The sequence below is a fragment of the Triticum aestivum genome, chromosome 6B (assembly GCF_018294505.1).
Source record: "Triticum aestivum cultivar Chinese Spring chromosome 6B, IWGSC CS RefSeq v2.1, whole genome shotgun sequence".
Taxonomy (NCBI): Eukaryota; Viridiplantae; Streptophyta; class Magnoliopsida; order Poales; family Poaceae; genus Triticum; species Triticum aestivum.
In genome coordinates, this window is record NC_057810.1 from 677,042,913 (window position 1) to 677,056,610 (window position 13,698).

Below are 13,698 nucleotides of genomic sequence, written 5' to 3' on the forward strand. Positions count from 1 at the left end.
CCGCACTCCGGTTGGTTACTTCGCAACCAGAGCCCCTCCAACCCCATACTCGCTGCCTCTAGTCCTTCCTTGGCCCAGCGGAGCCGTCTCATCCCTTAATTCCGATCGAGAGCCACCGTAGACCGAATCCCCAAACCAACCCAAAACCTCCGTCCACCTCGGAGCTCGCCGCCGGCGACCCTGTCCACCACTCCGGCAGTGGTGACCATCGAGAGGACCCCTAGCTCATGAGGAACCTATCCCCGTGCCTAGTACCCCGCGGGGAGTAGCCTTCCGCCGACTGGCGTCGCCGGAGCTCGCCTCTGCTCCCTGGCCAGGAAAGCGGGAGGGAGGGGGATGAACCTGATAGCGCGGGCCCCCCCTGTCTGCGACCCCACGCCGTCGCGTGCCGTCTTAAGTGAAGGCGTACTCTACTAGGTGTGTTTTCTCTGTTTCGAAAGCGTATTCTGTCTGAACCATTTTTCCTTTTCTGTTTTTTTATTTATTTAAAAACAGATTTGACTAAACTTTGACTAGCTATAACTTTTTAAATATAAGTCCAAATGACTTGATTCTTTTTTATTGTTTCCCAAATATTGTCTAGTTTATTTCATATTTATTGGAAAATTTTCCAAACAACATTTCTGTACTGTTTTTAAAGTATGTGTTAATTCAAATTTATTCAAAATAGGATTTTGGAAAGGGAGAAGAAAACTTTCAAAAGTTTTGGAATGCACCCTGCCTCTCCACAACTTTAAGGCAAGCATTCTGAACCCTAGCATAATTTTGTGTGTGTTGTCTGACACGGTTACAACACCACCTCGACACGGAGTATCCATTATTTTATGTGATGATAGGTTCCTACTCATGAGTGCATATTGATGATTTCATGCTATTGGAGTTTGATATGTTTGTGATAGTAGTCACCATCATATGCCTTTCATGCATACCGGAAGGAATCCGGGAAAGCCTCTGTCTTGGGTAGACACGGGCTTGTCCCTAGTCCTCCGTCGAGACGAGTGTGTCCGGTATGGCATGATGGGGTATGATGAGTGGTGATTCTGTCTATTGGATGAAATATATTCGTTATACTAATCATGCAGGGAACACTTAAACCTCCTGAGTCGACCATAGATCGAGTCTTGTTCCAGTAACCCCCATACTTGTTTCGTACTACCACTTGTCCCTACAATAAGTAGGGTACAGTTCAGTAAGTCGTCAATCCCTTCTAGCACACACCGTACAGAGAGGCCATGGTGGAAGATACCGGTTGTAGCTGGTAGGCAGGCCACCCGGTCCAGGGGCATGGGTGTTTCCGGTTGGGACCGAGAGGGGAGGCCACCCCTTAGAGCGCACGATATAAATTTGATCCCATGCTACATGAGGTTGTAGCCTCCCCACTTAGAGTTTTGCTTGACAGGTGTCGTGGGTGATTCCAGACACCGGTAAGTTAAGCTGGTGTGTGCAGGACAGGTGTGTTTTCAATTGAAAGACCGTAGACGGAATTAGTCCCGCTGGACTAAAGGAATCCATTTACTCATGGGTAAGAGTACACCCTCTGAGAGATTAAATTTCTATTCGGAATAGTCGTGTCCATGGTTAAGGACTACAGTCTGAGTTGGGTAAGTGTCGGTCCTTAGGCATTAGAAAACTACTAAACCAGGAATATGGATCATGACGTTGTACTTATGATGATTATGATTATTATTATTATGGACTAACCCCTTTATATTATTTGAAGTAATTGAGTATCCCTGGGACAGTCTTACCTCCTGGATATTTTTTTAAGGCCCTTATGGGGGCCTCAACCCGACTTGGCATCTGTTTTTTTACTTATAAGCCATTTATGTTGGTGTCGCTTCAGAGCCCCGACTGTGGCATGCTGTTTATTTATTTACTTTATAAGCCCTTTATGTGGTGTCGCTCAGAGTCCCCGACTGTGGCATGCTGTTATTTATTTACTTTTATAAGCCCTTTATGTTGGTGTCGCTCAAACGCCCGACTGTGGCATGCTGTTATTTATTTACTTTGTAAGCCCTTTATGTGGTGTCGCTCAGACGCCCGACTGAGGCACGCTCGTTATTACTATCCTTTCGAGGCATCGCTTCACACACCCGACCGGTGCATTTTATTATTACTCTGTTATTACATATTCATGTTGCATATAAATAACCTACTTGCATGCATCAGAGATTTTATTTTATGACCGACTTGTGATCATGGAATATTTTTAGAGCATGATTTGTTATATTATACCCGTGTTCATAATGTTTGCGAGTACATTCAAAGTACTCACTGCTTAACCCTGGCTATTGTCTTTGCCGGATTTTTTGCATGGAGAGGAGCGTTGCGATGACAGCCCCGAAACCTAAGCAATGGTGATAGGAGCCCCGCGAAGATAGGAGTTAACCTGGTCAGCCGTTCCTGTGGGAAATGGAGTCCCATAGACGCTGATGTACCACAAAACGCTTCAGCCATCAGCCACTAGAAACCATTTGTTATACTCATAGGCCACAATGGTCTTGTACTACATATTATGTACTTTGCTTGGAATTTCTGTATCAAGTTGGTGTCTCATCACCTAACAGTAATCCTGGGGCTGATGAGCACAAGGGTCATTTTCTGGGAAAAATATATCCCGAAAACCCGATCCTGACACTAGACCACGGCAGTAACGCACAAGCGGTATTACCGCTGCCCCAGGGCGGTACTATTGCTAGTGAGCTTCAAAATAACCCAAGCAAACAGATGGAAGCAGGGAAACCAGAACTATCATAACTTTTGCAAATGAGCTCCGAACTGAGCAAACTCATACTTGTTGGATAGATGACGACAAATACTATCCAACAGCGACATGGGGAGTATGCCTAAGATATAGAGATGGGAAACCTCTATGAAGAAGAACCGACAAAAACTCCAACATCGTAAACATCATAGAAGATGCATATATGAACTCGGTTTTCGATGAGCTCGAGTTTGTCAATAAGATGACCATAAGCTCTCAAACTCACAAAGAGAAACACCAAACAAGAACCAAAAAATATGATGCAAGGATGAAATGGTTTGAGCACTCTACGAACGATACAATCAAGATACTAACTTGAGAGCCCCCTTTGATAGTAAGGTAATCGATCATATAACTCGGTCTCCCAACTACCACCATGAGACCGGTAAAATAGAAAATATATCAAGGGAAAACCTTTGCCTTGCACATAATCCACTTGAGCTAGATGATGACGATCTTGACTCCCTCAAGTTCGACCATCTTTCTTGATTACGTTGGCTTGATGAAGACTAGTAGATTGCTCCCCCATAAAATAGAAAATGTTATGAATATTTTTTGAAAAAATTGAAAAAAAATTGAAAAAAAAATTGAAACTTGAACAAAACTTAAAACATGAAAAAAATATTGAAATTCCAAACGTTAAACAAATTGTAAAAATTACATTGAACACTTTTTGTAAATATGTGCTGAAAATAAATTTAATACACACCAAAAATTTACACTGAACAAAAATTTAAATTTATAAAACATACTCCCTCCGTCCGAAAATGGATGTATCTAGAACTAAAATACATCTAGATGCATCCCCTTTTATTCATTTTGATGACAAGTATTTCCGGACGGAGGGAGTATTAAACATTTTTGTGATATATGCTAAACAATATTTAAATACACACTCAATATTATTGTAATATACATTGAATGTTTTTTTAGAATAGACATTGAACACTTTTTGTAAATATGTGCTGAAAATAAATTCAATACACACAGAAAATTTAAGCTGAAAAAATTATAATAAATATTAAACATTTTTGTGATATATGCTGAACAATTTTTAAATACACATTGAATATTATTTTTAATATACACTGAATGTTTTTTAAAATACACAATGAACATTTTTTAAAATATGATGACATTTTCTTAATAAAGGATGAACATTTCCTTAAATATACAATGAACATTTTTGTATATAAACACACAAGTAAACTTGTATAATGAAAGGAAAAATTAAAAACGAAAAAACGAAAAAGGAAAAAAAAGAACAACGGTGGGCCGGCCCTAGCCGAGGCGTATACAGCCGAGCTTCAGCGAAGGCTCTTCCTTTTGATGCTCGCGAGAGTCAAATAATATCTGCCATTTTAGGTCACACCTGCTACTAATTATGGGCCGGCACAAAAACTATCTCCACTCCATTTTGGGGAAGGATCTAGAAACTTCCCGGACCAAGTTAGAATTGAATTAACCAGAATTTAGAACATTTTTCATAAATTTTCAAATTAAATCGAATTAACCAGTATTTTTAAATTTGTGAACATTTTTTTATTTCGCTTTCTTATGACGAATTCATGAACAATTGATACATTAATGATCATTATTTCTAAAAACTGTGCATATTTTCAAATCGACATTTTTTTGAATTAGAAAACATTGTTTGAAATGTGGGAACATTTTTTGGAATTCATGAATAGTTTTTGATTGACAAACATTTTTTATAAATACAGGAACATTTTTAAAACTAAAGAACATGTTTTGAGCCAGGAAACATTTTTTATTTGATGAACTTTTGGGTAATGTCAAATCTTTTTTTATTTCTATGAACAATTTTTTAATAATTCATGATCCATTTTCTGCATAGCCGAATTCTTTTTTGGTTTGATGAACATTTTAGGAATTGTGAAAAAAAAATTGAATCAGCGGACATTTTTTGGCAAAATTAAATTTATGTACAATTTTTTGTTGACCATTTTTGAGAGATGTATGAACATTTCCAAATCAGCAAACATTTTTTGAGTCAAGGAATTTCTTTTGTAATTCACGATTATTTTTTATTTTCGTGAATATTTATAGAAAATCTATCAAGATTTTTTTAATTCATGAACATATTTTTATTACGCAAACAGTTTTTCAAAATCACGATCATTTTTTAATCCACGAACATGTTATGATTTCTGGAATAATTTTTTGCAGATTCACGTTTTTTTATATATAGAACTTTTTAAATCCTAAAATTTTTTAAATAAGGAAAATAAGAGCATAAAATAAAAACAAAAGGCAAATAGCAAAAAGTAAAATAAAAAATAGAGGGTATCCAACCCTGCTCATGGGCCAGCCCAATAGGGCGCGGGGGGTGGGAGTGGGTGTGCGCTGGCCCGTTAGCAGCCTGTCATGCGCCAAATAGGCGGTTTCCATGTGCCAAATAGACTACTTCAACTCGGTGGAACCCATGTTATTTGCTAGATTGAGTCCATTTCTCATAGCCAAAGCCTCGGTGGTAACTGCATCGGCTGCATATGGAACAAAATTGCATTGAGCAGCCAAGAACGTACCTCTTTCTTCTCTAAGGATTGTTGCGGATGCGCCCCCACCCCCCTTCTCATGAAAATGTTTTGTGTTAGTTATTTGCAATGTCGAGGACCGACATATGCCACCTAATTAGAGGGGGGCAAGACTCATTGTGAGTGATCTGACACCGAGTCCACCACAAGTACCAGAAGCCAACAACCACAACTTGCTTAATACTCAAGCTCGGCATTAGTAGTAGTGGTTCATCACGAAGGAGGAGTGTGTGCTCCATAACTACCGAACCAGATCGATACATAACTCAACATTTTTTCCTTTTTTATAATATATACTTTTGTTCATATTTCATGAAGTAACACAAGTGCACCAATTTTTAAAAACTCAATTTACTTATAAATTTTAAAACTTTTACTGCCAATTTGGAAATTGTTAATGCAATGTAAATGTTTTACTACCTCAATTTTACAAAATGTTTGTACCTTTCAAAAAATACGTTATGACATTCAAAATACGGTCATGGCATTTTCTAAAAAAATATAGTGCCATAAATTCTTTCCATAATTTAAAAAACCGGTTTACATTTAAAAATACATATTTCAAATATATATTCGTGTTAATTTTAGAATTTGTTTATATAATGTAAACAAATGTTTGCGTAATTGAGAATTATGTTTCTTACCATTCAAAAAAAAATGTGTATTTGAAATAAAAATAACATGTATTAAAAAATGTTCATGATATTTTTAAAGGAATGTTTAGACGGTGTGAAGAAATGTCTGCTTAATGTTTTTAAATGTACCTATCAAAAAAGAGGTGGCATTTAAAAGATGTTCACTCATCTCAAAAAATTGCTTGTGACATTTAATAATGTTCTTACAATGCACATAATTGTTTTCAAAGTTCTTAAAAAAATTCAACATGTATTTGAGAAAAATCTTTCACATGTATGCAAAAAATGTTTACCATGTGTCACGTGCATATGAAAAATGTATGACATGAATTCAAAACCCAAAAAAGGAAATGAAAAAAGAACAATCCAAGGAAAATTGATCAAGAAACATAAAAACAAAAAAATAAGTAAAACAATGAAACCCATAAAGAAAAGGATGAAAAAGAAAAACAATACCATACGGAACCTTCCGGGAATCGGTGAAAGGTTACACATCATTAGGCCAGCCCTAACGCTCTTGAGGTGAGACAGAGGTTTGTTTCGGAAAAGAGCGAGACATAGCTCTCACGCCTCAATAGCGCTTAAGGCGCACCAAACATGCTCGCACTCATGCAAAAAAGTCTTGTGGGCTGGAGTAAATTGCATAGAAGTACCACAATTGAAGCATTGGAAGCAGATTGGTACCAAGATTGGTAATTTTTACGTGTCAGTATCAACTTTGAGGCGAGGCGTTGCAAAAAAAAACTAAAACTGCAGTTTATACGTATTGACAGGGAATCTGACTGGTTGGGCACGCCTGTCAGGTGCTGATGTGGCAAGTTTTTTGCAGAAAACTCCCTTGGTTTGTGCGTAATCATGTAAATGCCCAATTATTTCGGGGAAAAAGGCTCCTACGAGAGGCTTTTTTCCGTTCGTAATTTTCACCACGGATTCGGACTCGTTTGCAAATTTGTGCCGGTTTGAACAAGTAAATAAAAGGAACAAAACCTGAATCCCGCGCAGGATTCAAACCGGCGACCTGAGGTACAGCAGAGCAGCGGGCTAGCCACCCCGCCACGGCTGCCTTCGCGATGTAAAAGAGGCGAGAACTTCTTTATACTATGCTGAAGACGTTGGACCGGCGGTTGGCCCAGCGTGGCTGCGCGCTGGGTTACTGTTTTTTTAATCATGATATTAATACATATATATTTTGCGATTACATATTAGTATTATTAAGTGTCAAGCACCAGACTAGAACACAGGCACGGCCCATATATATTTTTTATTCATGATATTAATACATATATATTTTATTTTTTTAAATGCACAGTTAATTAGAAAGTTGACAACATGTATTAAATATAAATTTGTAATCATAATAAATCGCCGAAATGCATTAAAACTGTTCAAATTTTATTAAAAAAATCGACGTGTTTCTTGAAATGCAAGAATGATTTACACAATAAGTTTTTAACCCATGTTGAACATTTCTTGAAATACAAATAATTCACCATGTATTAAGAAAATGTTCACCATAATGCTCTTGAAAGTCATCGTGTATTAAGAAAATGCTCACAATAAATTATAAAAAAATCACCGTGCATTAAGTAAACTTTTCATCATATCTTAAGAAAATATTTCAACATATATTACAAAAATATTCCATTTGCATTCAGAATATGTTCAACGTTCATATTATTAGAAAAGTGTTCACTGTTTGTAAGAAAAGTTCATCGTGTATTAAAAATGTTTACTATAAATTAAGAAATTGTGTAATCATAATATTCTTGAAACTCATCGTGTATTAAGAAAATGTTCACCATAAATTACGAAAATTTCACCGCGGATTATGCAAAATGTCATCATATCTTAAGAAACAAATTCAACATATATTACGAAAATATTAAATTGGCATTGAAAACATGTTCAATGTATATAGTTCATTACATGAAATAAATATTCACTGTTCATCATATACTAAAACCCATCATAAAAAATGTTCAGTAAATATGTTAAAAATCCAGGAGATAAACCAACCTAGCGAATGAAAAAATAAGAAAGAAAAACCTAAAAATAAACCAAAACCAGACTAAAAAATAAAGCATAATAAGTAAGAGAAATGAAACGTAAAGAAATCTGGGCAACGAATAAGCCCCAACACGCCAGGTAAGTGCGAAAGGAAAAAACAATGCAGGTGGCCAGCCCAGCCTGCCCATGTCTAGTATAAAAATATTCTAGCCTGCTTCTTAAGGCGAGCGCAGCCGTGGCACGGTGGCTAGCCCGCTGCTCTGCTGTACCGCAGGTCCCCGGTTCGAATCCTGCGCGGGATTGTTTTCTTGTTCGTTTTATTTACTCGTTCAAACCGACGCAAATTTGCAAACTGAGTCCGAATCTGTGGTGGAAATTATGAACGGAAAAAAAGCCTCTCGTAGGAGCCTTTTTTTCCGAAATAATTGGGCATTTACATGATTACGCACAAACCAAGGGAGTTTTCTGCAAAAAACTTGCCACGTCAGCACCCGACAGGCGGGCCCAATCAGTTAGATTCCCTGTCAATACGTATAAACTGCAGTTTTAGTCTTTTTTGCAACGCCTCGCCCCAAAGTTGGTACTGACACGTAAAAATTACTAATCTGCTTCCAATGCCCCAATTGTGGTACTTCTGTGCAATTTACTCTGTGGGCTGTTACACACAAAGCACTCGTGCAAAAAAACACAAAAATACTCCATCTTCTTGTCTTGTAAGTCAAGCTTTGTGTTGTCATGTATATCGTCATGGGCCGTCCGAAGTGGCTCAGGACGGAACCGGCAAACGGCGTCCTCAGCACGGCGCACCACGCTAGGAGATGTCATCATGAGAGGTCCCTTAGCCGTGACACCATCACGAGGTGTTGTAGCAGGATGATTGTTGCAAGTTGGGGAGACTACGCAACTCGGACGATAGCCGTCATAGCCATTGCTGCCGCTGAGATAGCTGTCTGGAACAAACATTTTGTTGTAAACAGCGGCGGTGAACGTACAAGGCGATGTTTCTGCAACATGACCTCCGTTGCAAATGTTTTATTTGCAAAGGTGAAGGGTGACGTTGGACCGCTCGATAGCGCAAGATCTGACGGCTAGCGACCCAGCCATTTAAAAGTATAAGCCGACTGGCGTGTAACCCCCTTCCCCGCCCCCAATTTTATTTTACATGGTTTCAGACCTTTTGTTTGAACAATATACCTATAGGTAGCATTTTTCATGATTTTTTAAACAAATGCATTCATTATATGGTGAATTAGTAAACATACAAAGCTCAACGGATGTTTTACAATCATATACGAATACATGTTTTACAACCATGATTGTCATTTTTTTATATTCTTTTGGCAGGGATAGTTAAGCAATCGGCTCAACAAGACACAAAAGAACAATGAAAAGAGATTGTGAAGACCAGGAGTTAGATTTTGTACTTTTGATCCTTGACATTCGTCACCATTCCCATGGTTACCATAACTGATGCTTAAAGAAGCTAGAGGGGACAAGATGTAACTTTCCCTCAGCCTCTCGTGGTCCTTTGATACTTGTTTCTGCCTAGAAGCCCTTCTGTCGAGGAACTTGTACCTGGTTGATCTGATGCACTTTTGCTTCTTCTTTGTGAGTTTTATCTTGTTTGATGCACTCCTGTTGGCATCACTGTGAGATTTGGATGATAAGAGAGGTTTGGAGCACCCTATTTCTGTGTTGGTGACATACCATTGAGATGCATTTATTTTACCTCGTATTTAATGCAGCCCGAGTATTATGAAAGTATTGCGGTGAGGGGGGGTGTAAATACGGGGCAATTGGTGCTACCGGTGCACCAGACCCCGTTGCACATTCAGAAATATTTGAAAATTTTCGAAAAAAAATGAGTGCATTGACACAACATCAATGTATGTTGTCACGAAAATTGAAATCAAAATTCATAACATTGTTTGAGATACAAAAATGACAAATTTGACATCAATGTGCTAATGGGGCAAAATTGAAGCCCAACTTGTGTTATGTACTATGAAGTGTCAAATTTGTCATTTTTGTATCTTAAGGATCGTTTCAAATTTTGATTTGAATTTTTGTGACAAGATGCATTGATGTGGTGTCAATGCACTATTTTTTCTGAATTTTTCCATACATTTTTTAACGTGCAACGGTGGATGATGTATTGGTAGCACCTAAGGATGGCAATTTTACCCATGGGTACGGTACCCGCGTGTATTGGTAGCACCTAAGGATGGCAATTTTACCCATGGGTATGGGTACCCGCGGGTACCGTACCTGCATGGGTAGGGTATGGGCCCATTTTTATACCCATGGGCAGTACCCATACCCTACCCGTTAAGTCATGGATAGGGTACGGGTATAGCCTTGTACCCACGGGTATACCCATACCCTGCCCGCTTGTAAAAATAATGTTAAGTTGTTGTCAATTAATCATTAATTTGTCATGTGACTCGTCTACTCCTATTGACTTATGAGTATGTTGTGGTTTCTAAATTTTGATAGTAGTCTTGCACCCGTCTACTTGTTATTGAGTTAAGATATTTGATTTTTTTTTCAAATATGCTATGAATGAGTGTAAAATTATGAACAACTTGTGTACTATTTGTTCTACCCATTGGATACCCAATGGGTATGGGTAACCGTCGGGTATGGGTATGGGTAAATTTTTAGACCCGTGGGTACAGGTATGGGTAGAATTTTATACCCACTTACTATATGGGTATGGGTATGGTATTGCTCTACCCTGCTCATACCCTACCCATTGTCATCCTTAGTAGCACCAATCACTGGCGGAGGGTAGTGGAGGCCAAACTGGGCCATGCCCCCCTTCCAAAAGTGCAAAAATAAATTTACTAGGTATATAAACACAAGAAGACCATTGATGGAAACGAAACACGATGAAGCATCGTGCTTGCCTTGTCCTCTCTAGTCGCCTGGTGCTTGTTCGTTATCCATCCACCAGCAGCGTTCATGCCTCCTCACCGCGAGCAAATATATTAGGGCAACTCTAACGCACGACCCCAAATGATCCCGCCTGTGTCCGTTTGGAGTAAATGGATAAAGTAGGCCCTCCAACGCGCGGCCGCAAACGGACCCTGATAACCTGCAAGTATACGGGATAGTTGTAGCCTCTTTCGATAAGTAAGAGTGTCGAACCCAACGAGGAGCTAAAGGTAGAACAAATACTCTCTCAAGTCCTATCGGCCACTGATACGACTCTACGCACGCTTGACGTTTGCTTTACCTAGAACAAGTATGAAACTAGAGGTACTTTGTAGGTGTGATAGGATAGGTTTGCAAGATAATAAAGAACGCGTAAATAAAAACTAGGGGCTGTTTAGATAAAGAAGCAATAAAGTAAATATAGCGAGTGTGGAAAAGTGGTGGTATGAGTTGTGAAATTGTCCCTAAGCAATTGACTACGTTACTAGACCGATAATCACTATTGCAATTCTATTTGAGGGAGAGGCATAAACTAACATACTTTCTCTACTTGGATCATATGTACTTATGATTGGAACTCTAGCAAGCATCCGCAACTAGTAAATATTAATTAAGGTAAAACCCAACCATAGCATTAAAGTATCAAGTCCCCTTTATCCCATACGCAACAATCCCCTTACTCGGGTTTGTGTTTCAGTCACTCATGCAACCCACTATAAGCGAATCATGAACGCATTGCAACACCCTACAGCGGGAACCCCTCACGCTTGTGTGACACGGAGGGCACCATAGGACAGCACCAATAATAAAACATGCAACTCAAACCAACCATAGCAATTCATCAATCACCGATAGGACAACGAAAATCTACTCAGACATCATAGGATGGCAACACATCATTGGATAATAATATGAAGCATAAAGCACCATGTTCAAGTAGAGGGTACAGCGGGTTGCGGGAGAGTGGACCGCTGAATATAGAAGGGGGAAGGTGATGGAGATGTTGGTGAAGATGACGGCTGTGTTGGTGAAGATCACGGTGATGATGATGGCCCCCGGCAGCGCTCTAGCGCCACCGGAAGCAAGGGGGGAGAGGCCCCCTTCTTCTTCTTCTTCCTTGACCTCCTTCCTAGATGGGGGAAGAGTTTCCCCTCTGGTCCTTGGCTCCCATGGCTTGGGAGGGGCGAGAGCCCCTCCGAGATTGGATCTATCTCTCTGTTTCTATGTTCTCAGATTCCACCCCTTCACCGTTTCTTATCCGGAGATCCGTAACTCTGATTGGGGTGAATCTTTAGCCCAGATCTTTCTCATAAAATTAGCTTTCTTGTGCCAAAAGAAGAGCATCAACCGCCTTACGGGTGGCCCACGAGAGTCCAGGGCGCGCCTAGGGGGAGGGCGCGCCCCCCTATCTCATGGCCACCCCGGACACCGTTTCACGTTGATTTTACTTTCCAAAAAATCATAAATATTCCAAAAAAAATATCTGTCCGTTTTTATCCCGTTTGAACTCCGTTTGGTATTGGGTTTCTGCGAAACAAAAAACATGCAACAGACAGGAACTGGCACTGGGCACTGGATCAATATGTTAGTCCCAAAAAATAGTAAAAAAAGTTGCCAAAAGTATATAAAAGTTGAATAATATTGGCATGGAACAATCAAAAATTATAGATACGACGGAGACGTATCAGCATCCCCAAGCTTAATTCTTGCTCGTCCTTGAGTAGGTAAATGAAAAAAAGATAATTTTTGATGTGGAATGCTACCTAGCATAATCTTGATCATATGTCTAATCATAGCATGAATATTAAGACACGAGTGATTCAAAGCAATAGTCTATCATTTGACATAAAAACAATAATACTTCGAGCGTACAAATAAAGCAATCATGTCTTTTCAAAACAACAAGGCCAAAGCAAACTTATCCCTACAAAATCATACAGTTTGGACATGCTTCATTTTCGTCACACAAAATGCCCCCATCATGCACAACCCCGATGACAAGCCGAGCAATTGGTTCATACTTTTTAACACGCTTCAGCTTTTTCAACCCTCACGCAATACATGAGCGCAAGCCATGAATATAGCACTATAGGTGGAATAGAATATAATGATGGAGGTTATGTGGAGAAGACAAAAAATGAGAAAGTTTCACATCGACGCGGCTAATCAACGGGCTATGGAGATGCCCATCAATTGATGTCAATGCGAGGAGTAGGGATTGCCATGCAACGGATGCACTAAGAGCTATAAGTGTATGAAAGCTCAACAAAAGAAACTAAGTGGGTGTGCATCCAACTTGCTTGCTCATGAAGACCTAGGGCATTTGAGGAAGCCCATCGTTGGAATATACAAGCCAAGTTCTATAATGAAAATTCCCACTAGTATGTGAAAGTGACAACATAGGAGACAATCTGTATGAAGAACATGGTGCTACTTTGAAGCACAAGATATGAGACTCACTACATGAAGAACATGGTGCTACTTTGAAGCACAAGTGTAGAAAAAGAGATAGTAACATTGCCCCTTTTTATTTATTTTCTTTTTTTTCCTTTTTTTCCTTTTTTTCTTTTTCTTTTTTTCTTTTTTTTCTTTGGCCTTTTTTTTGGCCTTCCTTTGGGGGGGGGGGGGGGGGACAATGCTCTAATAATGATGATCATCACACTTTTATTTACTTACAACTCAATATTACAACTCGATACTAGAACAAAGATATGACTCTATATGAATGCTTCCGGTGGTGTACCGGGATGTGCAATGATCTAGCGTAGCAATGACATCAAAAAACGGACAAGCCATG